This window comes from Phacochoerus africanus, chromosome 2, assembly GCF_016906955.1.
Source record: "Phacochoerus africanus isolate WHEZ1 chromosome 2, ROS_Pafr_v1, whole genome shotgun sequence".
NCBI lineage: Eukaryota > Metazoa > Chordata > Mammalia > Artiodactyla > Suidae > Phacochoerus > Phacochoerus africanus.
Window position 1 is genome coordinate 188,552,151 of NC_062545.1, and position 25,615 is coordinate 188,577,765.

General features: G+C 38.1%; 1 long non-coding RNA gene across 1 annotated transcript in view; it reads right to left on the reverse strand.

Moving 5' to 3' along the window:
- The window catches only part of LOC125119867 (uncharacterized), a 66,062-nt gene that overhangs the window by 2,105 nt on the left and 38,342 nt on the right, over window positions 1-25,615 (reverse strand). Inside the window, exons 2-3 of the long non-coding RNA XR_007133194.1 lie at window positions 3,813-3,910; window positions 2,850-2,944 (exon numbers count right to left, since the gene is read on the reverse strand). This is a non-coding gene — a long non-coding RNA (uncharacterized LOC125119867). The remainder of the gene's footprint in view (window positions 1-2,849; window positions 2,945-3,812; window positions 3,911-25,615) is intronic.

The window sequence follows — 25,615 nt, forward strand, 5'->3', positions numbered from 1 at the left end:
TATCAGGTTTGAATGGCCCTGTCTGTCATTAAATGCTGCTGATGACAGGATAATTACGATCATGTGAGCTGATTGCCAAGTGTGTGCAGGAAGAAATAAGAGCAGCTCTGGTTTAGTATTTGATAAGTGCTTTGTGTTATGTGCATTGAGGTTCATGCTAATGTATTTAACTTATTAAGGTCATTGAAAGAAGACTTTTTAAATGTAAAGAAAAGATTGTAGGTCATGAAACAATGCGTTAATTGTTTATGTCTTTGTGCCGATGGGAGTTTCTAACTTTTTTCCTTTCTCTTTCACCGTTCTTTTTTCCTGTATCCTTTCCTATATTTTCCAAATTTTGTACACAGTGTATATAATATTTTTTACAGAAATATAAATACATTTAAAAACATGCTAAAACAATAACCATTTCATAATGTTACATGAATTTAAGATATACATGGTTTAACATATTGTTATGTTCACCCTAACAACACCAGCTTCAAGAGCCTACTTGCCCTGGGTTCTTGGAATGCTGGCCATAGGACCCCAGTCTTCTACAAATGGCTCTGTCAGCATGATTACTGGGATGGATTCAATTTTGAGGGCTGTGAAAATGCTGGCTGATAATGGTGCGATGTATTTTGTCAAGAGTGTGAAACCACAGATTTTTCTTTTTTCTTTCCTTCTTCCTTTCTCCCTGTCCCTTTCCTTCCATAGCCTTTTTTTTCTTTTCTTTTCACAGCTGCACCCACGGCATATGGAAGTTCTCAGGCTAGGGGTTGAATCAGAGCTGCAGCTGAGGCCTACGCCACAGCCACAGCAATGCCGATCCGAGCCACATTTTCGACCTACACAGAAGCTTGTGGCAACACCAAGTCCTTAATCAACCAAGGGAGGCCAGAGATCAAATCTGCATCTTCAGGGACACTATGTTGTGTTCTTTTTTTTTTTTTTTTTGTCTTTTTGCCATTTCTTGGGCCGTTCCCGCGGCATATGGAGGTTTCCAGGCTAGGGGTCTAATTGGAGCTGTAGCTGCCGGCCTATGCCACAGCCACAGCAACACAGGATCTGAGCCACGTCTTCAACCTACACCACAGCTCACGGCAACGCCAGATACTTGACCCACTGAGTAAGGCCAGGGATCGAACCTGCAACTGCGTGGTTCCTAGTCAGATTCGTTAACCACTGAGCCACAATGGGAAGTCTTTTTTTTTTTTTTTTTTTACTATGTTGTGTTCTTAACTTGCCTAGCCACAACGGGAACTCCCCCCCCCCCTTTTTTTTTGCTTTTTAGGGCCGAACCCACAGCCTAGAGAAATTTCCAGGCTAGGGGTCAAATCGGAACTACAGCCGCTGGCCTATACCACAGCCACAGCAACGCCAGATATGAGCCACATCTTTGACCTACACCATAGCTCACGGCAATGCCAGATCCTTAACCCACTGAGCGAGTCCAGGGATCAAACCTGCAGTCTCATGGTTCCTAGTGGGATTCGTTAACCACTGAGCCAGGACAGGAACTCCGGAACTCCCTATTTTTTAAGAAGCACTTTAAAACTTTTTTTTTTTTCTTTCTGTCTAGTTTAAAAAGGAAAGCAGAAGAGTGCATTCATTTGTTCATTCATTCCACTAATATTTCTTGAGTACTATTATGTGTGCCAGGCCCTGTTCTAGGTGCTGAAATACAGCAGGAAAAAAAAAAAAAACCCAACCATAATCCCTCCCTGCGCTGAGCTAAATCCTGAAGAGAGAAGACCAAAGGGACAAGACAATCAAATAAATGTTATGCATATTGGCAATAACTGCTATGGAGAAGAACTGAAAAGGGAGGGAGAGAAATGAATGTGTGTTGAAGGGTTGCAATTGAAATGGGTGGTCATGGAATTTCACTGACAAAATACTATTTGCCTCAAGGAGGTGATGGGTGGAGGCCATGGGACCATCCGGGGGGAGAAACAGGAAGAAAAGAGGCTCTGAGGTGGACATGTGTAAGGAGGCCAGCAGGGCAAGGGTGTTCAAGTGGAGAGCTGTAGGAAGTGAGGCAAAGAGGTAACAACGGCTGCTTAGGCAGGATCTTGGAAGCCACTGTAAAGAGTGGGTTGCAAGGTTAAAAAGGTTTTGAGCAGAGGAGGACCATGAGCTGATTTTTATTCTAAACAACTCGTTTTAGTGACTAGGTTAAGGACAGCCTGCAAAGGGCAAAGGCAGAAGCAGGAAGACCAATAAGAGGCTGTCATAGTATTCTAGGTGCAGATTTTTGACCCACGTGACCCTGTGGAGATGATGAGAAAGGGAAAGATCCTGGGTCTAAATGGATTTAATGAATGATCAGATGTGACACTCGACTTGTTTTTAGTCTGGGTATTTGAAGAAAGAAGTTTCCAAAAACAGAGGTGGTATTTAAAGGTGTGAGACTGGGAGTTCTCACTGTGGCTCAGTGGTAACGAACCTGACTAGTATCCATGAGGATGTGGGTTCAATCCCTGGCCTTGCTTAGTGGGTTAACAATCTGGCATTGCTGTGAGCTGTAGTGTAAGTTGCAGACGTGGCTCAGATCCTGTGTGGCTGTGGCGTAGGCCAGCAGCGGCTGCTCCAATTCGATCCCTAGCCTGGGAACTTCCATATGCTGTGTGGCCCTAAAAAGCAAAATAAAATAAAATAGAAATAAAATAAAGGTGTGAGACTGGATGAGGCCACAAGGGAGAGAGGGTGGAAGAGAAGAGATCCAAGGACTGAGCCCTGGGCACTCAGGGTTGAGGGGTCTGGGGGAGAAGATGCAAATCTATCCAGATATTACTACTCGCTGTAACCAGCATCACCAGAAATGAATATAGTTCAAACTTAATAGAAGTATATTTCTCACTCACATAAAGACCAAAATGGGTGTCCTGATTAATGAGTGACTCTTCTTCCATTCTGTGGCTCCTCAATCTTTAACACATGGTTTCTGAGCTCGCTGTATCTGCATCATGCAAGGAGGAAAGAAGGAACATGGAGGATGGTGTATGATAAAATTTTAGGAACCATGCTTAGAAGTGGTACCTGTGGGCCCTTCAAATTGCAAGGGAGATTCAGAAATGCAGTCTAAATAAGTGCTCACGGGAAACAGAAAGCATGTTGCATAAGTAGCTATCCAGGCTCTGCCAAAAGGAGGAACCAGCAAAGGCGGCAGAGAAAAAGTGGCCAATGAGGTATTAGAAAAGTCAGTAGAGCATGATATCCAAGTGAAGAAAAGATTTCAAAGAGGAGAGAAGGGTCAACTGTGCCCAGTGCTACTGAGAGATTAAGTAAGATGAGGGTTGAGAACTGACCACTGGATTATTATTAACCTTGTTGGTGACTTTGACAATGGCAGAAATGGTAGCGTGACAGGGGCACTGACTTGTTGGAATGAATTCAAGGGAGAAATAAAGAAAGGAAATTGGACAGAGTAGGCATAGATAATTCTTTATGGAAGCTGTTGAATGTATATCACCACAAAGGTTTATCAGCTCTCTTCTTGTTATGGTTGCGGCACAAACCAGATTCACCCCAGTGGTTTAAATGAAGCAACGTTAAGGAAATTATTACTTAAGGAGGTGAGGGCTGGGTTAAGGAAATAAACAACAGATGAAGTCCCAGGCATTAGCTATAGTAGGAAGCCATTATCATCTCCAAACTGAAGGGACAGAAGAAGAAATCAGGTTACTGGAACACAATGAGAGATGAAAGGGCAGAGAAGAGTCACCCAATGGGTGCTGTGGTCATATAGGGAATAATAAGCTGTGCCTCAGGTAGGGTGTGGAACGAAGGAGGAAGTCAAGAAAAACTGCCCAAACGTTTACTCTCACCTTCTGATCTTCAAAGATGGATTGAATCTAAGTCCACCAGCAATGGAGCTCAGGAGATATGGTCCATAAGGGTCACCTTCCCATGGCACAAAGAAAGGCTGAAAAGAGTAGAGAATGGATCAGAAGGTGAGGAGGGGAAAGGGCAGAAAATAACAAGCTCAGATGGGTTCCTTGACTTGGATTTCAGAAGTAGAAGGATGTTTGCTCCATCTCACAAAGAAGTCTTTTGCTTGATTGAGTGCTCATGGGATAGTTACCAAATCACTCCTGTTGACGTTCACATGATGTGAAGAAAAAAGTATGATTACTCCTAATAACACTACGTGGGTTCTGTAAAGACACCATACTTGTGGAGCTTAGCAAATTACGTTTACTTAAGACGGGAAACAAATACTTGACTACCCCTCCCCAAACTGATTCAATGGTAGCAACCATTCCACAGGAAGGGATATATAAGCCCCGCAATGTTCTAAGGCAGCAAATTGTGTGCATAGCTAAAATAAGGAAGGCTCACTTAATATCTAGGGCTCTTTGTATTTAACTGAAAAGGACGTAAATGTGTATTAGGAATCCACTTGCAAAGCATAGTTTGTGTTATAAAGCCAGGTGATGAGGCAATACAACTAGGTCATATGTGTGCATGCATGCACACATGCTCCATGCACAGGAGGGACTTAAGAGGGGTTCCAGAGTATATCAAAATTAGTACAACCACTATGCCCTCTATCCCTGCCCCCTGCTCCTCCCCTTCTGATTTTGTGTAATACAAACACATCCAGGAATCATCGCTTTTTTTGTGGAATGGATAACAGCTTTAACAATATTCATGTTTTCAACAATATCCCATGCACAGCACACTTGAGGTTTCTTTCATAACTCTCCTAATCATCTCCCACCCAATACAATTAGCATTATCTAAATTAGTTATCAGTTTACCAAATTGTCTCCTCCTTTTAAAAAAGTCATACTGCAAAATTATAGGTATAGCCATAGACAGAACCGGTATTCTATGCTTGCAGACATTTGGAGAGAGATAATGTTCTTAATCCTAATTAGAATTCTTTCCCTTTCCTCTATGAACTTCTCAGAATCAGGGGTGACCTTATTTTCATTTGGATAGAGGCATGGTAAATCAGCTGATTTTCATTTGTCTTGCCACACATCACCTCCTATTCAAATGTGTTTATTTAAGCTCTTTTACTATCTTTCTGCATTACTGCTTCTCCCAAAAATACCCATTTGGAATAGATTGCATTTTATTTCCCTTATTCTGCAATATGAGCTTTAGCACATATTAACCGTTGTTTGAACCACAAGCCCTGCCTTTTGAAGTTAGTGTTTCCAAGCTCAGCATTATAACGTTTCTATCAGCATGTCTCAGAAAGACCAGAAAACTCCTGACTGTCCACCAAAATCTGTTCTCCCTTCTTTCCAGAGCACCAGAATTTAAACGAGGTAGATGGATGCCCAGGTAGACATCCTTTGCATCCAAGTATGGTTATGCGACTAAGTTCAGGCCAATGGGATGTGTGCAACTTTGGGGACCTTCAGGTTTAAAGACATGCCACTTGTCCCAATGCACCTCTCTTTCCTAATCCCATAGCTGGAATATGGATGTGACTATGTCCATGCTTTGATTAAGCAAAGCTAGCTTTGATTATTCAGACAATGACAATGCCCTAAGGCTTGACAATACTGCAAGGTGGATTCCTGAATAACCATGTGGAGTAGAACTTTCCTAAGACCATGCACTATTCTCCCTAGAACCATCTTCTTTAAACCATTGTATTTAAAATTGCTTTGTCAAAGCAGCTTAACCTCTACTTTACAACCATTATCAAATGGGCTGAACTTTTCAAATATATCAGAAGAGGTGAGATTAGATCAAAGCTTAACTACTCTCAAGGAAAGTATCACTTTCCTTAAGTGCTGTGGAAATCTATGCAAAACTTGGATTGATCCAGAATATTTTCTTTCCTAACCTTGAGGATGAAGTCCAAATTACAAATCTTACTCTCAACATTTAGTCTTTCAAATGTTGTTCATTCAAATTAGGATTTGAAAAAAAAGGAGTTCCTGCTGTGGCACAGTGGGTTAAGAATCCGACTGCAGTGGCTCAGTCTATACTCAGTGGAGTGTAGTTCACTCCCATTGGATCCCACATGCCATGGGTGTGGCTAAAAAAAATCTGAAAAAATTGTTTCTAAATAACACTGTAACCACTGACTAAATTAAAAATAGGATCAATGATCCAGAAACAATCATGTGTCTTTTTATATGTACTTTTTTATTGAGGATTTCCAAATTCAGGTTCAAATGGAATTAGAGTCACCAACAGCAGCAAATGATAATAATAATAAAACAAATAGACTCAAACAAACAAAAAACTCCCTAAAAAACAAAAACACAGAGAAATTTGTATCTTGGTCTTTTTGATTTTCCAGTGGGTGTTTCTGGGTATCCATCTGTTGGTTGCTACAGTGAATAGTATTTGTTGGTGTAATTATGAGTTGTCACTCAAAACAAGAAGACGTTTTCTCAAAGAAAGTTGACTCCTGGAAACATTGTGATATACAGAAATGCACATGATTTCTTTCTTTTCTTCAAGAAAGTGTTCTGCATCTTGCTAATGCAAGAAAGAGCTTATGAGATGGCATTTGGTGCAATAATGAGGCATTTTTAAAAGAACAACAAATCCGCACAAAAGCTTTCTCATGCCCTGAGGCTAAGTAATAGATCCACTTTTTATCTTTTAAATATTCAAGTGATTTGCTATAAATACCCTTTAAATTGTCCCTCTTCCTTTCTGATTTCAAGCTTAGGACAGCACATAAGTGCAAAACCATACACAAACAGAAACTCACACTCAAGAGACTAGTGTACGCCACTGACCTTGTGTTCCCGGTAGGGGATCCAGCTTCAGGGTCTTGTGACTGGACATTTTAAAGAGCAGGGATTACTCGATTGTGGCAACTAAACTAGGATGCTAAACCCCAGCCATGTGACCCTTGCCTTGAAGTTTAATATTTGAGTTCTCTCTGTGCTCCTAGGTTCAAGGAAAGCAAGTGAAAGAGGCTGGAAATACAACAAGGACCCAGCCACAAACACGGAAGCGCTGGGCAGGGCCTCCCTTGTTTCTGCAGCACTGCTCATTTCTAATCAGCTTCTCCAGAATCAAACCATTTTCTACACTTCCTTCCATGGACCTGAGTTTTATTATTATTATTATTATTTTGTCTTTTGTCCTTCAAGGGTCGCACCCGTGGCATATGGAGGTTCCTGGGCTAGGGGTTGAATCGAAGCTGTTGCTGCCGGCCTACTCCAGACCCAAGCAATGCCAGATCTGAGCTGTGTCTGCGACCTACACCACAGCTCACGGCAACGCTGGATCCTTAACCCATTGAGTGAGGCTAGGGACAGAAACCTGCAACCTCATGGTTCCTAGTCGGATTCGTTTCCACTGCGCTACAACGGTAACTCCCCGGATCTGAGTTTTAAATGTTGGTGTTACTGAGGACGCTGACCTTTACTTTTTTTTAAGTTAATGTATACATTCTGAGGGATTTTATACATGCTTGTGACTTACATAGAGAACTCTCAGTTGGTTATTTTCAGCTGTACCTCCCCTAGAAATCTCAAACTCAAAATAAGCAAGACAGCTTTGAAAGCTCTCTTCAAAAATCCCTCCAGTTCCTATTTAGTGAAGAGACCTAGGGGTAGCCTTCACTCCTCCTTTTCCACCAGCCCCTCCCTCTAAATCTCCTCCTAAGCTAAATCTTGCTGATTCTACTTTTTTGTTTGTTTTTTTACGGCTGTACCTGCAGCATATGGAGGTTCCCAGGCTAGGGGTCAAATTGGAGATTCACCTGCCAACCTACACCACAGTCACAGCAACATGGGATATGAGCTTCATCAGTGACCTACACCACATCTCACGGCAATGCAAGATCCTAACCCACTGAGCGAGACCAGGGATCGAGCCCATGTCCTCATGGATACTAGTTGGGTTCGTTACTGCCTGCACCACCACGGGAACTCCTGATTCTACTTTTTAAGTGTAAACTGTGTCCCTTCCTCCTTATGACTGTTTGTCTGCCCTTATGTCCACACATCCAGTCACTTAAAAGTTTCCAAACTGGACTCCCTAGATCCTGGTTCATCAGTTTCTGACTTTCTGTTCACTCTCATATTGCCACCCACATAATATTTCTAATATGAAATTCTCCCTCTCTGATGGTCCCCCACTTAAAAAAACCCAGGAGCTTCCAAGGGAGCAGAGCTCAAAGCTCTCAGCAAGGTACATGCAACTCCTGGCCCCTCATCTCCAGTCATTGCCCCGAAGCAGTTCCCACCTCCAGCCTTGCTTCAGATAAAGTGAGCTGCTTGTCTCAGTGTCTCAAGTGTAGGTGACTTTGCTCACATTATCAGCATCACTAGGAATGCCACCTCTGCTCTGTTCATTTAGGAACTGGCTCACGCCCTCCTCTTGGCTATCCTGCCTGCATCTCTCTCCGTGGGGTTGACCACACCCTCCCTCACACCACCCTGGTGCTTTGCATCTGCCTTCAGAGTTATCTTACTGCAGAGCAATGGTTTGTTTACAAAGTTTTCTGTTTCTCCTGATTAACTGAAAATTAACTGAAAATTCCTTGAGTGTGGGATTGTTGTTTTTAGTCATCTTAGTATCACAGATCTACTAAAGAACCTAACACATAATGAGCTCCATGCATGTTTATTGAACGAATGAATGAACATGCTTGCTGAAGACATGCTTACTGAGTTGCTATGTTAGTCCAGGTTCTTCAGAGAAACAGAACCAACAGCGTACACAAACACACACACACAAATAATATAGATATACTTAAAAGGATATTGATTCTAGGAATCAGCTCACATGATTATGGAGGCTGAGAAGACCCACAATCTGCCAATTGCATGCGGAGACCTAGGAAAGCCAATGGTGCAGAGTTCCTGCCATGGCTCAGTGGAAACCAATCTGACTAGAATCCATGAGGATGCAGGTTCAACCCCTGGCCTTGCTCAGTGGGTTAAGGATCCAGCATTATTGTGAGCTGTGGTATAGGTCACAGATGTGGCTCGGATTCTGCGTTGATGTGGCTGTGGTGTAGGCCAGCAGCTACAGCTCCAATTTGACCCCTAGCCTGGGAACTTCCATATGTTGAAGGTGCGGCCCTAAAAAGACAAAAAGTAAAAAGAAAGAAAGAAAGAGAGAGAGAGAGAGAGAGAGAGAGAGAGAGAGAGAGAGAGAGAAAGAAAGAAAGAAAGAAAGAAAGAAAGAAAGAAAGAAAGAAAGAAAGAAAGAAAGAAAGAAAGAAAGAAAGAAAGAAAGAAAAAGAAAGCGAGCCAGTGGTGCAATTTCAGTCCAAGTGCAAAGGCCTGAAAACCAGGGGAGCTGATGGCATTCTTTGAAGATTATGCAAACTCACCGGGGAATGACAAACAAATCAATTACTTCAGCAGCCACATTTATAGAACAAGTTTATAATCTAAGTTATAAATGTATCAATGCTATTTACAAAGTCTCATTTGTTTAAAAAATGTCCCATTTGGAAACTTTCATGAACCCTTTTCACCATTAGCTTTTTAGGTTAATTCTATGAAATAAAGGGCAATTATGCCATAAGTTCACATGAAGACAGAATCAGTCTTATCCATCTTTTTACATCTACAAGCCTAGGACAAACAATAGATATAAGAACTGAGAAAATTTACTCTTAGCTTTTGGGGAAATCTTTTCATTTATGATAGTAATTGACAGTCTAAAAGTAATGACTTGGCTAGAAGTAGTTCTAGTGGACAGTTGGGAGCAAAATGCCTAATGGGAGTGGGTTCAAAGAAAATGGAAAGAGAGAAATACGTGATGAGTATACATACCTCTTTCAAGAAGTTTTGCTGTCAAGAGAAGGAGAAAAGTGAGAATAAGAGAGAGACATTATTAAACAAAGTGTTTGTATGCTGAAGGAAATGAATGGTCCATGATGGATCAAAAATCTGGTGAATATGGAGAGAAAGGAAGGATTTGACAGTTTAAGTAGTAAGTGGAGGTGTAACCTAGTATAAAATAATCATCTGGATTATTTCATAATTAAACCACATACACCAACAGCAGATTGTCCGTTTCTTTAAAAGTTAAAAATTCAGTCAACTATACTTATGGTGGTGATCATTTCACAGTATATACACAAATATTGAATTATATTGTACACCTGAAACAAATACAACGTTATATATACATCAATTATTTCTCAAATTCTAAAAGGTTAAAAATTTAGGGGGTAATGGGATAATTTGAGCAGTTATTTATATGGTGCATTTTAAAACATTATATTCTTTTGTAAGGACAGAAGGGTAAAATAAAAAGGGCTTTGGTAATTTCTCCTTAATGAGAAACTTAGAGATTAGGTGGCAGAGAGAAACAGCACTGCTTGGTAGAAGTGAACTTGGCTTTCAAGCCCAGCTCGTCCATGAACTTCTGGGTGCTCAGGGCCTCTCTGAGCACCTGGTTCCTCACTGTTGAATGGTCTCTAGAGTGTTTTTGTTTTTTGTTTTTTTGAAATGCCTTGTGATGCCAGACCTCCAGCTTGATTTTCATAGTGTGCCACGTTAGCAATGTTCAGGTTGCCAGATCATGAAGCAGATGAGTCCTTTCTGGAATTTCCAAAACCCTGAAGTTGCCTGCTCTGGGAAATGCAAGGGAAATGCATGGTGAAACATGCCCTTGTTTGAGCCACTGTTCACAACTGCTTCTCAACACCTGAGCTGCAGCAGAATCATCCAGGTGCTATGAGAATTCTGTCCTTACTCTCAGATATTCCATAATCTGGGTGAGGCCATGGAATCTATATTTTCATAAATTCCCTCATGCAATCCAGAAACTGGCCAAGTTTGAAACCACTGGCATAGAGGGCTGAACCTTTCCTATGTGTTTAAATTTACTAGATTATATTGTTATTATTGGCAAGCTTAGTTGTCATTGCACTTTAAATGTTTTACTCACCAGCTAAGTGAGATAAATGAGAAAACAGCTCAATCTGCATAATCTTTCTCTGAAACATTAAGCGAATACAAAATAAAGTGTAGTCTACAGTAGTGAAAGCTACTCATATACTTTTCCCCAACATTTTATTACAACTATTTTCAAACATACAGGAAAACTGAAAGGATTATACAGTGAGTAGTTATGCACCCTCCACCTAGATTCCATTATGAACATGTCACTCTACTTGCTTTATCACACATGAGTCTATCCATTAATCTAATTCTTTGGATGCATTTCAAGGTAAGCAGCAGATATCATTATGCGTTACTCCTAAAGAACAGAGCATGAATATTACAGAGTTAAATATTTGTTCTTGAATTTTTAACTTTTGAGGTAAAATTTTTCTTACAATTAAATGATCATAGTGTGATTTAATTAATTTTGCCAAATGCATACCCCTGTATAGCCTAAACCCCCATTAGATAGAGAACATCATCAATCTTCTCCAGACCAGAAGCACCACAGACCAGTTTTGTGTGTTCTAGAACTTCCTGTATACAGAATTGTACAGTATACATTCTTTTATGCCTGGCTTCTTTTACTCTGCATAATGCTTTTGAAATTCTCACATACTGCACAGTTTAATAATTTGCTCCTTTTTTACTGTTGAGTAGCATACCATTCAATAAATTACCAAAATTCTCTTGTTGATGGACACCAGGGCAGTTTCCAGTTTGAGGCTGTATTGAATAAAAGCTTTTATTCTTGTAAGTTTTTAAAAATATATGTTTTCACTTCTCTTAGGCAAATATCCAGGAATGGAATTGTTGGGACATAAGACATGTGTATATTTAGTTTTAGAAGAAATTGTTAGGCTGTTTTCCAAAGAGGCTATACCATTTTACATTCGCACCAAGAATGGATGAGAGTTTCACTTATTCTACATTCTCACTAATATTTGCTTATATCAGTCTTTTAATTTTTTTTTAATTTTTAGGGCCACTCCTGTGTCATATGGAAGTTCCCAGACTAGGGTTCAAATCGGAGCCACAGCTGCTGGCCTATGCAACAGCCATAGCCATGTGGGACCCAAGCTGTGTCTGTGACCTACACCACAGCTCACAGCAACACCAGATCCTTAATCTGCTGAGTGTGGCCAGGGACCGAACCTGTGTCCTCATGGATACTAGTCGGGTTCATTACTGCTGAGCCACAATAAGAATTCCTAAATTTTAACCATTCTGGTAGGTGTGTAATGGTATTCTGTTGTGTCTTAAATTTGCATTTTCTTTATAAATAATGATGATAAGCACATTTTTGTGTACTCATTAGCCATTTGTGTATCTCTATTTTTCAGGTTACCATTCAAATCAGTTTCTAATTTTTAAATTGGGTTGTTTATATTTTGAGTTTTATGAGTTCTTTATACATTCTGGATGTTTATTCTTTGTCAGACATATATTTTGGAAATATCTTCTCCTGATCTGTGATTTGTCTGTTCTGTTTCTTAATAATGTCTTTTGATGAGCAGAGGTTTAAATTTGGTGAAATCTAGGGATTTCCCTTCGTGGTGCAGTGGAAACAAATCTGACTAGAATTCATGAGGATGTGGGTTTGATTCCTGGCCTCGCTCAGTCATTTGGGGATTTGGCGTTGCCGTGAGCTGTGGTGTAGGTCACAAATGTGGCTCAGATCTGGCATTACTGTGTCTGTGGCATGGGCTGGCAGCTGCAGCTCCGATTCAACCCTTAGCCTGAGAACTTCCATATGCCATGGGTATTGCCCTAAAAGAACGAAGGAAGGAAAGAAGGAAGGAAGGAAATAAATCTGGTGAAATCTAATTTAACAGATTTTTCTCTTTTATTGTCTATGTTCTCTGTGTCCTGCCTAAGAAGCATTTGCCTACCCTCGAGTTGCAAAAATATTATCTTTTACTTTAAAAATCATTAGTGTTCTATCTTTTACATTTAAGTCTATGATCCATCTTGAATTGATATTTCCGTATGATGTGATGTAAGATCAATATTCTTTTTAAATGTTCCCATATGGATATCCAGTTGTTTCAGCACCCGCTGTTGAAAATACTTTCTTTCCAAATTCGATTATTTTGGTACTTTTATCAAAAATCAAATGGCAGTAAGTGTGGGCTCGATTCAGCCTCATTGCTTATTTATCTGTCTGTATGCCAATACTACATATTTTGAATATTGTTTGCTTCATAATAAATCATAAAATCAGATAGCAAAGTTCTCCAACTTTGCACTTATTTTTAAAGATCTTACAAGATATTACAGGTCCTTTGCATTTCCATATACATTTTAGAATCAAAATCTATTCAGATACTTTTTTTTTTTTTTCAGTTTTGGTCTCTCTGCAGTATGTAGAGGTCCTGAGCCAGCGATCAGATCTGAGCTGCAGTCACGACCTAAACTGCAGCTGTGGCAACACTGGATCCTTAACCCGCTGTGCTGGGCGGGAGATGGAACCTGTGTCCCAGCACTCCCCAGACGCCACTAATCCCAGTGCTATGCCACAGCGGGAACTCTTATTCACATACTCTTAAAAATGAAAGTTTAAAGTGTTTAATATGGCCATGCATCCAAATAGAGTTCCATGCATCCAAGAAGAGTTTTATGAATTTATGTTCTCTGTATAGATTGAGACACTAACACATCTTAGGATCACATGCTTCATCATGGGAATCAATTTTTCTTCCCATTTGTATATCAGCTACTGTCAAATCACATGGTATATTGCCCCTACCAGTGAACCATTTGTCTTTAGAGAGCAGCATTGCATTTTTAGGACTGGATTAACTAACCAGGTCCTATCACATCATAAACACAATCAGCCACAATAACAAAATAGTTCATTACCTTGACTAAACCAAGTAAATTCAAATATCAAATTTTTAACTGAAATATTAAAAAATTGCCTTATTTCAAATCAATCCTATTGAACAAGTTGAAACATTTGTAATTTCTAAAATGTTTAGGAATGTGAATTAAACTATTCTCCAAACTAAATTTGAAGAAGAAAAATCATTCTGATTGCTGGGTGAGTTTTAAATAAAGATTTCTATAAAAATACAGCTTACAATGACTTAAATATTCTTTCTGCAGGGTATCATAGAGTGATACTCTCCAAAGCCAAGTTATTTTATCCATCATATGGTAATTAATAACAACAGGGTAGCAGAGCTTCTCCTTTTAAATTCTAGTCAATTCCACCCTTTCCAAAAGATTCTTTCTATATTGAGAAAATGGTTTTGAAAAAAAGAATAACTCATGGAAAGAGAAAGGGAAAAAGAAGTCTTTCTTATAAAATTAGATCTTCTTTAGCAGACACTGGCATGTACTTAACATATTCACAGAAGTATCCCCTCCAGTTATGTTGCAGAAGCCATGCAAATAATAATTGTGGCTAAGTGCACTACATTGACAGTCAATATTGTATTTTCCAAGCTGGTACTCATTATTCTTTATAGTATTCATGCATTTTGTGAAAGATCAAAAGATTTACATATCATATGGAGTGCTTTAGGGAATAACTTGCTGAGTACTTTAAATGCACAATGTTCCATAGCCTTTTAAATACGGATTTCACTTCTCTCTTCTTTGTGATAAAGAAATAACAAGATAGAGCCAGATGTTTTTCTTAATATAATAAAATGTCTATTTTAAAATATAAGATAAAAGTTAGATATTTTATCTGTTATTCTAAATACAATTCTATGATCCAAAATAATAAATTGTGGTTTTCCTTCCTTATGTGTGTTGAAAAAGTATCCATATGACCAAATTCTGATAGATTCTAAGCAATTTATTACAAAAATACACCACAACTTTTACTGAAGTTACTAAATAACAGAATTGATTCATCTGCCTGAAGATACTGATAGTGTGGCCCTTCTGAAAACTCAGAAGGTAGGAGGAATTAGCAACAGGCATTTTTCAGTGGGCATGAATGTAAAAATATAAGGGGGAAAATTCTTAAGAGAAAAGGGATCTGGTTTACTGGCTCTGAATTTCCCTTACCCAAGATGAACAGAAAAGGAGTTTGAAGGGTTTGCCATTCTGAGACTTTCCATAAGTTCATCAGCAATAAGGTTATTATCAACAATAACATTAAGAGACATGGACAACAAAAGAAGACACTGCTCTTCAAACAGCAGTTTTACAAACTCAAAAATTTCCTCAAATCATCTATGCCAATGTGAACCACACCAGAAAGACACACTCCCCAATACCCTCAAAAATGTTAGTTATTAGGAGTTCCCACTGTGGCTCAGCAGGTTAAAAATCCCAGTAATATTCATAAGGATGCAGGTTTGATCCCTGGCCTCACTCAGTGGGTTAAGCATCCAGCATTGCCATGAGCTGTGGTATAGGTTGCAGACACAGCTCAGATCCGGCTCAGTTGCTGTGGCTGTGGTGTAGGCCAGCAGCTGCAGCTCCGTTTTGACCCCTAGTCTAGGAACTTCCATATGCCATGGGTGTGGCCCTAAAAAGAAAAAAAAAAAAATTAGTGATTAGATATTTTAAGAACACAGATTTCTGGGGTTGGTTTTTTCCCCCTGATAAATCACACTCGTTTGTTTATTTAACACGAGTCATCCAAATCAATTTTAGTTTATTTTATTTTACACAAGAAATAGATTTATTAAGATAGAATGCTTGTGAGAGGTGCAAACAGGCAGGCACGGAAGGTCTGCCCAAATCAATAATTTTAATATCAAGGTTTTGGTTTTTGTTTTTGCAGTCACTTTGCCCTAGTGCTTTCTATAGCATGTATCTTCAAAAGAGAAATAAGGAGGGGACAATCGAAGCAGAAGACGGAAGGCAAGATAATGTTTAAGGACAGGAGTGCTGGCCCGATATCACCATAGGATCCTGAACAGAGGACACAATTACACTTTCCAATCCAGTCAAATATGCAAAAATTTTGCAACACTAGAAAGCACACAAGAAGGAGGCTGAACACTGAGTGAGCCAATTCAAAGCATATGCTTCAGCCGCTGGTAGATGGGTGTCACTCACTCATATGTAACTACTTCGCACAAGGGTGCTCATAAACATCCTTTATTTCATCCATTCCTGTCACAGTGTTTTCCTGCCACAGACCAAATTTTGGCAGAGGGCCATGGATAAGAGAAGGGGAGGTTCATCATAAAGCCTTTCTTCCTGAGAAACCCTTGTCTTCTGACTGTGGGGGAAAAAAAAAATGCTGGGAAAAACTGAGAGTATATTGATTTGGAGCATTTCATTTTACTCCAGAACAAACCGAATGAAAACTGTTCTTTAATGAAGCATAACAGTGTAGAGAATTCTGCTTAAATATTTGCTCAGATAATATTTTCTTACTCTGAAGCTATGAATCTGGCAACAGAGACAGATTAATAATAGCAATGAGCCCTGTGGCTGTTTGAAGAGAGACTCTGTGTATCCAGAGGTAGCCATCAAATAAGCCCTGATAACTTATACCACAGAACCATACACAGATTGCCAGGGGGCTCTCCTCCAGGAGGCTGAATGTTTAAAGCTATGACACTGGCCCCTCTACATCCTAGAGTGTCACTGTAGAGAATGCTACAGAAACTACAAAGTCAGAAAGCACATGAAATGTGCCATCTGATTCAGCTTCAGCTTCAGACATACTGTTTCAAAACACTTGAAGAAAAACTGCAGTTTTTCAACCTATAGCTACATTCAGCATCACGATAAGGAAGATGTCTGGATAATAATCCCGAACTAAAGGAGGCAAAAACATAAAATAGTGATCTTCAGGGGGAAGAAAAAATATATGTATGTACAACTAAAGAAATAGGGCTTTTTTTTTTTTTCATTTATGATGAGAAGGAGAGGAAGAAACAACAAAATGAGATTCTGGCTTTCCTGTTAGACCCTCAGACCATTTACATCTAACACTGGTGACATGCAAAATAATGGGCACTAGCAAGGTTGCTGGTGACCTTGGAAATTGATACAATCTTTGTAGAGGGCAATCTGGCAATGCATATCAAAAATCTTTAAAGTAGACTTAGAAATTTCTCCTCTATGAATTTACACTGAGGAAATAAATAAAAAGAAATGAAAAAAAATGTTCATTTTGGCTTTGTTCCTAACAGCAGAAAATTTAAAACAAAATGAATATTCAAAAATAGGGGGTGGGTTATAAATATATATAGAAAATATACAATGTCTACAAGAATTTAATATCAGCCTTTGATATTAATATGCAGATTTGATATGAAAATATGTTCACAACATATCAGGTGAAAATCATATTACAGAGCAAAATTTTGGCATGTTTTTGATTTCATAAAATATGTGTTTTATGTATCTCCAAGCACAGAAGAAGAATGGTGATTATCTCAGGTAAAATGTAAATGAACTTTTGCTATTTTTCTTACTCTTTTTACTGTTGTCTAACATTATGTTCACATGTTCATTTAAAACTAAAGCTATAAAACTGTTTCCATTTTAACAAATAAAAAAGCAATGCATTTTATTTTAAAATAAAAACTTTTTTGGGTGCTCAGCACCAAATTCTACTTTAATACATAAACTCATACCGAAGTGATTATTATTATATATTTTTTAAAAAGCAAATCCAGAAACTTTGACCAAAGGTAGCACTATTAATGAGGGTTCAGTTACAGAGAACAGAATCTACTCTGGTTCACTGAGGCAGAAATGGAATTATTACATTATATAAGCATGGCCAATGGAATGGGTGAGATGGTCAAACAAACAGATTCCAGAAACAGCCCAAAGCAGTAGATCTGTTATTTCTTCTTAACTCAGTTTTTAGTAAACATATCTTATAAAAACCAAAGTACATTTGAGTCCCTAGCTGCAAAGGAGTCTAGGAAATGTAGTTCTTAGATTTCTAGTTTCTGCAGTATAGGAAAGCACACAAAAAGGAGATTAAATGTTGATGGGTCAATCCAAAATATATGCTTCAGCAACTGAGTAGAAGAATGTCAGTTAATATGCAGACAGATTTCTATTACTATTCTGCCAAATGATTGTTGTAAACCCTCTCTGCAGAGTTTCTATTCATATACCAAGGCTGACAGAGAGAAAGAAGTGCGTGGATGAAATATGTCTAAAAACCAAACAAGCCAGAAAAAAAGAGTTGGTAAATTTATCAATTATCCTTCTCTTTAAACTTCAACTTGTTCAAATAAATCTTTTAATGAGATATATTTTTTAATAATTTGAAGTTCTTAATATGCATGTTTAATGAAATTTGAACACTCTTCTCAAATCCATACATAATTTGATTTGTTTATAGTCTTTAATCAAAGCAAGTAGTTTTAGCTAAATAATTATCATTCTAAATTAAATAGCAGCAAATATGCTTAGTTCATACATTTCTTCTGAGTTCTCACCTGCAGCGGTATTTTCAGAGAACGGTACACATAATCTTCATATATTTTTTATATGTCTTTTAACATATGGGTATGTGTATCTGTTCTTACTCTTTCACTGTCAATGATGATGTTTTTTTCACCCTCTCCACTTTCTCTACCAGAAAGATATTACTTAGCCTTCAAGACTCAATCCAAAACCTCCTCTGAGAAGGTTATCCAAATTTCCTGTCGGAATTTTATTATTTTTACCCTCTTTCTCTGTACTGTCACTACTAGAAGATTTAACATAGTGTACTGTAGGGAGTATAATACCTATCTCCATTACTATCCTTTCCCCTCACACCAGGAGCAATCTGAGAATGGGTTTTGGTTATGCAACCATCTCAGGAGCTTAGGGTTGGGAGTATGGTGGTGAGAGTACTAAGAATAGAAGACAATTGATCTTCCAAAGGAAAATTAGCAAGGTTTATCAGAAGGAGAAAGAAAACCAGTGAATGGCTACTGCACAGTAAAGAAAACACCATCCGTGGACCTCAAAGGCATTTCAAAGAGGAAAAAGTCCATCTTAAGGCTGATTCTATTTAAATAACAGTCTCAACATGACAAAAGTATAGAGATGGAGAAGAGATGAGTGATTGACAGGGGTTAAGATTGATGGTGGAGATGAAAAGTGGGTATGACTATAAACGGTGATGAAATAGTTCTATATATTGATTGTGGTGGTGGTTGCACAAATATACGCAGATCAGAGTTCTGAAGAAAAGAATATGTGATCCAACTCTTATCCAATGAGGCAAATGTTATTCTTACATGAAAGCTACAGGTAAATATATTCATACTAAGGAGGGGAGGAACCCTCAGAAATAAAGCATCCATATACCCTTCTGGAAAAAAATACTTGTCTATGGACATACCACCCTGAACATGCCTGATCTCATCTGGAAAAACACTACTTGATGATTAAATTCATCTTATTCTGAGATTAGTCAAAATTTATAACTTAGAATGGACGCTGTTGTAAGAGGACTGGCAATGAGCATTATAGTTATATAAATCTATTAAATGACATTATGACACATTTTTAAAGAACAGAATGTATATATACAATGGAATACTACTTAGCCATAAAAAGAACAAAATAATGCCATCTGCAGCAGCATGGATGGAACTAGAGACTCTCATACTGAGTGAAATAAGTCAGAAAGAGAAAGACAAATACCATATGATATCACTTATATCTGGAATCTAACATATGGCACAAATGAACCTTTCCACAGAAAAGAAAATCATGGACTTGGAGAATAGACTTGCAGTTGCCAAGGGGGAGGGGGAGGGAGTAGGATGGATTGGGAGCTTGGGGTTAATAGATGTAGACTATTGCCTTTGGAATGGATAAGCAATGAGATCCTGCAGTGTAGCACTGGGAACTATGTCTAGTCACCTGTGATGGAGCATGATAATGTGAGAAAAAAGAACATATATATGTATGTGTAACTGGGTCACCATGCTGTACAGCAGAAAAAAACATGTATTGGGAAAATTAAAAAAAAAAAAAAGAACAGAATCTCAATATTACAGACCGGGCATTGTACAAATAATAACACAAAAATTGGGACATGAGCATAGAGGATAAGAGAGCATGTAAGAATGCAAATAGCCTCTTATTTTACAGAAAAGCTTAATTGGTGATGTCTAATATTGAAATATAATGCAACTTCAATTTTAAGTTTGTTATAATCTTTTTTTTTTCAACTTAGATCATGTGGAAAATGTTAATTCTTACCATGAAAACATATTTAGTTCGTTTCACAATTCCTTTTTTTTTTCTTTTTGTCTTTTTGCCTTTTCTAGGGCCACTCCCACAGCACATGGAGATTCCCAGGCTAGGGGTCTAATAGGAGCTGTAGTTGCTGGCCTACACCAGAGCCACAGCAACAAGGAATCCTAGCCGCATCTGCAAACTACACCACAGCTCATGGCAACACCGGATCCTTAACCCACTGAGCAAGGCCAGGGATTGAACCCAAAACTTCATGGTTCCTAATTGGATTCGCTAACCACTGCTCCATAACGGGAACTCCTGTTTCACAATTTCTAAAGTCTTTCTCCAAAATTATATGTATTTTGTTTTTGTGTTATTACTCACTGACTTTGAAAACAAAGGAGACAGGTTTTGGGGTGGGGGAGGGATGGATTTGAGGTGTGGCATTGGCATATGCAGACTGTGGTACATGGAATGATTGGCCAATAGGGACCTGCTGGGAACTCTATCCAATATTCTGTGATAATCTATACAGGAAAAGAATCTGAAAAAGAATGGATGTGTGTATATGTATAACTGAATCATTTTGTTGTACAGTAGAAATTATCACAACATTGTAAATCAACTATAATTCAATAAAACCTAAAAAAACTTCTACATAATGGTCTCCATTTTATAAAAGCATTTTCTCTCTCCCTCCACCTTCTCTCTACTTGCAAGTGTATACACATAGAAGTATCTGAAAATATGCTCATCTAAAGTAATAATATTATTTCTAAGTGATTGAATTTGAGGTGACTTTATTTTTTTAATTTTAGAAAAATTATAAATTTTATTTATTTATTTATTTTTAGCCATGGCATGCAGAGGCTTGATGTGGGATCTCAGTTCCCAGACCAGGGACGAACCTGGGCCATAGCAGTGAAAGTGCTGAATCATAACTACTAGACCACCAGGGAGCTCCTTTTATTTTACCTTATTAGGGAGGGGTGATTTTAAAATATTCAAAATTATTTGTCAATGTCTGATTCTTTTCTATGTGTATGTTTCATTTTTAGTAAAATAGTGTTTTTTCTTATTTAAAAATAGATATGAAATATGCCACAGAACAATATTAGAAAATACATCAACAGTTGTCATTTCATGGTGGCATATTTATTAAATTTTTTTTGTTTGTACTTTAATATTTCTTAATTTTTAGAAATAATAAAATTCTAATTAAAAAAAAAAAGATGAGTGGAAACCTGAGCAGCTGAGGGACACTTTGCCAATATCTGAAATTTACTGTTGAGATTAAGGTTAGATTAAAAAAACAACAGCTCAGGAGGACAGAAGGATCAAGAAACAATGGCTCCATTTTTAGGTTCTTTCTCTGCACTGCTCTAAATCACTTAACATTTTTCAATTTATTTATAGTCAGATTTTTATTTATTTATAGTCATGCTAGCCAATTAACAGTGTGCCCACTATCTTAGTGATCTGGGTTTTCAACAAAAGATGTGGTGCTAGAGCTTCTCAACTCCATTGATTTGAAGGGCTATCTGTGAGTGCTTCGGTTCACATGATTTCATTTGGTGCCCTGGGAAAGGACTGGACGGTTCTCACAGCCAAATGAAAGGCACTCTGAAATTGGGAGATAGGCAACAAGGTGTGGAACAAGTAAATGCTATAAGTCAATGCTACAAGTAAGTGCTACTGCTACTTAAAGACAATCTACTGTAAGATTTACTATTCACAAGTACTTCCAAAGCTCCTACTTTGACACTGGCTCACTTATTTGCAGATTTGTGTAGGTTATCCCACCTAAATGAAGGGAGAGAAAGCTGGGGACTTGACCCAATACAGTTGGTATTACTGTGAAGCACACTTTCCATGACTGTGTCCAGAGAAGTGGGCTGGAATTGGACAGCTGAGCTGACTTTTCTGGGAATCAAATAAAAACTTAGAGGAGCATCTGCTAATCAGAACAGCTAAAACACATCAAATGCTTAATGTGGATCTGCAATCGTACTAAGCATGTGACATAATAAAATACTAAGTATCTTATTTAGTCTTTATGATCTCTATTATCTTCATTTTATAGATGAGGAAATTGACGATTGCAGAAGTTAAGAAACTTACCCTAGGTTATGTGATCACACAGCTGGGTATTATAGGATCCAAACTAAGATCCCATTGTATGTCCTTGTTGATAATCTGCTACCAATAAGGAGGCTTAGAAAGACTGATGATAACCACAGGATGAGACAAAATTTCAACACAGGAAGGAAGAAATATCCCTCTTGATTTTAAACCAGAGTACAATTTCCTTTATACAGTACAGCCAAATGAAACAATACCAAGACATAAATTGAAAATAACAATATAGATAATGCCTATTCTAAAACCACAATTAGGTACAACTACTATGGAAAACAGTATGGAGGTTCCTCAGAAAACTAAATATAGAACTACCATATGATCCAGCAATCCCACTCCTAGGCATATATCCAGACAAAGTTTTCACTGAAAAAGATACATGTACCCCTATGTTCACTGCAGCACTGTTCACAATAGCCAAGACATGGAAACAACCTAAATGTCCCCTGACAGAAGAATGGATTAAGAAGATGTGGTACATATACATAGTGGAATACTACTCAGCCATAAAAAAGGACAAAATAATGCCATTTGTAGCAACATGCATGGAATTAGAGATTCTCATAGTAAGTGAAGTAAGTCAGAAGGAAAAAGACAAATACCACATGATATCACTTATAACTGGAATCTAATATATGGCACAAATGAACCTATCTACAGAAAAGAAATAAACTTATGGGCATGAAGAACAGACTTGTGGTTGCCAAGAGGGAGGGGGAGGGACTGGGAGATACTGGGAGTCTGGGGTTAGTAGATGCAAACTATTGATTTGGAATGGATAAGTAATGAGATTCTGCCGCATAGCACAAGGAACTATATCTGGTCATGTGTGATGGAACATGATGGAGGATAATGTGAAAAAAAGAATGTATGTGGATGTATAGCTGGGTCACTTTGCTGTGCAGCAAAAATTGACAGAACATTATAAATCCAATAATTTTAAAAAATTAAAAAAATAAAACCACACAGCCACTTAAAAACCCTATGGATTTATCAGAATACAAATAAAAGAGTAATAAATGCACTTTACAGAAAGAAATGCATAAAGGTATAACGAACCAGCCAATTTGTCCTGAGGCAAGATCATTCAACAGTTCTAAAGTCACAGGTATTTAGAGCCTATTTAAAATATTACTTCTTTATAATGTATGTAATTTTAATCGGATGATAATGATTTCTATTTAAGGACCACAGAGAGTGGATAATACAAAAACCACTTGTATTTCACTTTGATTTGCAATTTATATTATTTCTGCAGCAACGGATTTACCTTCTTACTGAATGTTGCTTACTCAGAGTGGTAAATCAGTTTGTTTTCTCCGAATGTAAACCAACTGAGTAAGCTGAGGAGTGTTCTCATGTTAAAAGGAAGAAGGGAGTTCCCATAGTGGCGCAGCGGAAATGAATCCGACTAGGAACCATGATGTTTCAGGTTTGATCCTTGGCTTTGCTCAGTGGGTTAAGGATCTGGCATCGCCATGAGCATGGTGTAGGTTGCAGACATGGCTCAAATCTGGTGTTTCTGTGGTTGTGGTGTAGGCCGGCAGCTGTAGTTCCAATTAGACCCCTAGCCTGGGAACCTCCATACGCCAGGAGTGCAGCCCCAAAAAAGCAAAAAAGAAGAAGAAGAAGAAGAGGGTTCCAAGTGGTAGTAAGCATGCATTTTCTGCATGGTGCACAGATTTTGTGATGCAGAAGACTAAACTTGTTAATCTTCGACGACATTGAAGAAGTACATGCCTTCATGGAGTTTATAGTCTAGTTGCAGAGATAAAGTGTTCACATATAAGACACCTTAAATTTTTGAAGCAGTACATTAACAAAAGCAAAAAAGACAAGATGTAAAATATAATGAAATACAAAAGTTCTAAGGCTATGCAAAGAGTAACATGATTAGAACAAAGATATAATTAGCAAGTGGAGATTTTTAAACTGAGTTTATATGAAGCCTTCCTAGGATGAAAAGCTTATAAAAAATAATCCCTGGAGTTCCTGTTGTGGCTCAGCGAAAATGAATCCGACTAGGAACCTTGAAGTTTCGGGTTCAATCTCTGGCCTCGTTCAGTGGGTTAAGGATCTGGCGTTGCCATGAGCTGTGGTGTAGGTCACAGATGCGGCTTGGATCCTGTGTTGCTGTGGCTGTGGTGTAGGCTGGCAGCTGTAGCTCCGATTGGACCCTTGGCCTGGGAACCTCCATATGCCGTGGGTGTGGCCGTACAAAGCAAAAAAATAAAAAAATTTTTAAAAACCCAATACCTAGTCTAAATTGCACAAAAAGTTGATACTTGATAGAGTGTTTTTCATGTTAAATATGCCAAGAGACATGCATGGTCCTCTATCAGTAGAGTTTTAAAGTGAACTCTGCTTTTCCTTTAACAAGATTTTCAATAGTTCTTTTGGTTTCTCTTTGTGAAATAAAAATTTCAATGCTTTTCTTAGATATTAGAGGCTAACAATGTCAGATGTAAATTGCCTTTCACTCCATTCACTTTTGAATTTATTTGAGCAGAGGAGCATGGACATAAAAGTCTTAATTTAATATACATTTCAAGATAAATAACTATTAGTTCGATTATCTTATGCCAAGGTGAGCAGCTGGATGACTCATAGTCAATAAGGAAAACGTCACTATACAATGACACACAGATAAAACTGAAATATATGGTATAAAAGGGATTATTCTAGTCCCAGAAGAAAATGAACATTTCATGGTACTTTTTAATATAGAATGACTTTAACTTCACCTTTGTACACAGAAGTTTAGAAACTATTTCACCTAACAACCTGCATTTTTTGCTGTGAGCCTGTCTCTGAAGCCTGCCATTGAAAGTTCTCTTATCATATTTTCTATTATAAATGTCTTCAAATCCCAAACTCTGTAATCCTGGCATGACTCATAATGACCAGAGAGCTGTAAAAGAAATCCCAGGGGAACCATTTCCATCTCTGAACTTACACTCAGCTCTTTTTTATATCTGTACAAGATATATAGCTGAACATGATCTAATGCATTATTTCAGCTCAGCCTCAGCAAAAGGATCGAACATCGTGGGTATACTCATTCCATTCCACTGACCACTAATGGAAATTGTCACAAGAGAGCATTGGCGAAGGGGTGGTTCTATAAGTTGGACTCCATATCGTTTCATACACACACACACACACACACACACACACACACACATACACACACACTTACTTCAGCTCCACTTTGCCCTTTAAAAAAACAACAAAAACATACTGGATATCTGCCTACTATTTCTTTTGAACAAAATGTTCTGCCACTTTAAAAACACATGTGTTTTAAAACTCTTGTCCCGGAAGATGAGATATAATGCCTCAGTACTGTCTTCCAACTTAAAACCACTATAATTAGAGGCAAATTCTCAATAGGAAATACTGTCTATCAATAAAGAGAAATACAGAGAAGTAATTAGTTTATCAAATAAAATACAGTTAAAACAAGTGCAATTGGAGTTCCCATTGTGGCGCAGCAGAAACGAATCGGACCAGTATCCATGAGG